Raw genomic sequence first — 2,500 nt, forward strand, 5'->3', positions numbered from 1 at the left:
TACCATAAGATATCATGGGGAAGTTGTGGCCTAATGGTTAGAGAGTTTGACTCCTAACCCTAAGGTTGTGGGTTCGAGTCTCGGGCCATCAATACCACGGCTGAGGTGCCCTTGAGCAAGGCACCAAACCCAAAACTGCTCCCCGGGCACCGGAGCATAAATGGCTGCCCATTGCTCCAGGTGTGTGCTCACGGTGTGTGTGTGTTCACTGCTGTGTGTGTTCATGGTGTGTGTGTGTGTGTGTGTGTGTGTGTGTGTGTGTGTGTGTGTGTGTGTGTGTGTGTGTGTGTGTGTGTGTTTGTGTGTGTGTGTGTGTGTGTGTGTGTGTTTGTGTGTGTGTGTGTTTGTGTGTGTGTGTGTGTGTGTGTGTGTGTGTGTGTGTGTGTGTGTGTGTGTTCACTGCTGTGTGTGTGTGTTCACTGCTGTGTGTGTGTGTGTTCATGGTGTGTGTGTTCATGGTGTGTGTGTGTGTGTGTGTTTGTGTGTGTGTGTGTGTGTGTGTGTGTGTTCACTGCTGTGTGTGTGCACTTTGGTTGGGTTAAATGCAGAGATATTCTGAGTCTGGGTCACTGTACTTAGCCGTATGTTTAAGTGTTTCATGAATAAGTAAGTCTTCACTCTGTGTTTGAAGATATCCAGTGACTCAGCTGTCTGAAGCTCTAGGGGAAGTTCATTCCACCACCTCGGTGCAGAACAGTAAAGAGTCGTGTAGTAAACTTCCCTTTTACCCTGAGAGATGGTGGGACCAGTGGAGCAGTGCTGTAGATCTGAGGGTGTGTAACCTGAAAGTTTCCTTTATATGTCATCATATTGGGACACAAATTAGTCTAAAGCTGTTAAAGACAATGATTAGCTCAAATTTATTTTAAATTATTATCATAGATTTAGATCTCCATACATCTATGCATGCCATCCTGCCTGAATGACTTCTGCCCTTTAGCACTTACACACATAATCATTGTGCTTTGAGTGTTTAGGTCCACACTGGCCCATCAGCAGATTGCCTACCATGGAACAGGAACATTGAGGACATCTCCCCAGCATTACACATCACACTAACTTACTTGGATAACAAGAACATATATACAAGAATATTGCTTGTTAACTTTAGTTCAGTTCAACACAGTTACCCCCTCGAAGCTGATCACTAAACTTGGCCAACTTGGCATCAACACATTCCTTTGAAATTAAATATCGGAGTTACTCAACAACTAACCTCAGCATGTTAAGTGAAATAACATCACCTCCTCAACCATCATAATGAACATTGGCATACACCAAGACTGTGTGCTGAGTCCCTTCCTGTATCTCTCTTCACCCATGACTGCAGTCTTGAACACGATTTGGATTTTTCTACTTTTATTAAAGTTTTTCACTATAACTGTATTTATAGACCTCTAGTGGGGAAGAAGGTAATAGATTAGATCTAATCATATCATACAACTGATATTATTTTTAAATCTCTTCCACAAGACATTACAATTATCTTTATAATAAAGTGTTTCTTTGGAAATGATGCATTAAATAAGATTATTATAATATTACTTTTAGAGTCACATCAGCCCTGCTCTGATTAAGACTGAAATGGATCAGGGAGAGCAGAACTGAGCCACACAATAATATAAAGATCAGTGAAGTGAGAGAGAGATTTACATGAAGACGGCTGAGTGATCCTCTTTCTCCCAGAATAGAGCAGCACTTTCACCAGATGTTCAACTTTCTTCATCCAAACTCACTGAAGCACAACACACAGCCCTGAATCTACAGCTAAACACACTCTCTCCTCACACTGATAATGACTATTAACTCCAAGAAAAGAACACACAATGTCCAAAATGAAGCTTTATTTCAGCAGAGCAAAACTACAGGAAGAGCAACAGGACAGTGAAGAGAGTAAAGACAGAAATGTCAGCATTGTGTAGAACTGAAACTCTATTGTAGATGGATGTGGAAGCAGCTCAGTGTTCAGTTCTATCTTGGAGCTGTTAGCCTTAACACTGGCTCTTTCTGAACGTGACCGGATGATCCACGCCCTCGTGGGAGACCGTACAGACAAACTCCTCCCCCTTTTCCCAGAGTGCTTTGCTGAGGGTCAGGGTACTGCTGCGTGTGTAACCGTCCTTCTTCTGTTCTTCTGCACTGGTCAAGACCCCGTGATTCACCGCCGAGCCGTCCACCGTCCAGCTCACCGACGCCCCCTGTGGAGAGTAGGCAGACAGCAGGCAGAGCAGCGAGGCCGATTCCTCACACTGGTGCAGAGAGGAGGGAGGGAGCAGAGACACGGAGGGCTTCACCGTGGGACCTTCTGTAGACCACAAACACACAATAAACACACCTTTACACACGCTTACACAACATTTACTCATTACTGCTTCTTCACATCACTGCACTTCAGTAGAACTACTCAGCAGGAGAACATTTCCTAGTTCCTCCTTCTATTGTGGAGACACTCGGACTTTGATGGCCTTTATTCTGGGAGTGTGTTCCAGTCCTCCTGAGT

The 2,500-nt window shown here is 44.2% G+C and overlaps 1 long non-coding RNA gene across 1 annotated transcript in view; it reads right to left on the reverse strand.

Annotated features, from left to right (window-relative positions):
- Nucleotides 1–1,829: 1,829 nt before the first annotated feature.
- LOC125145647 overlaps nt 1,830–2,500 on the reverse strand; it is a 1,366-nt gene continuing 695 nt past the window's right edge. The window contains exon 2 of the long non-coding RNA XR_007144049.1: nt 1,830–2,305. This is a non-coding gene — a long non-coding RNA (uncharacterized LOC125145647). The remainder of the gene's footprint in view (nt 2,306–2,500) is intronic.

Source organism: Tachysurus fulvidraco, chromosome 10 (assembly GCF_022655615.1).
Source record: "Tachysurus fulvidraco isolate hzauxx_2018 chromosome 10, HZAU_PFXX_2.0, whole genome shotgun sequence".
Classification (NCBI taxonomy): Eukaryota; Metazoa; Chordata; class Actinopteri; order Siluriformes; family Bagridae; genus Tachysurus; species Tachysurus fulvidraco.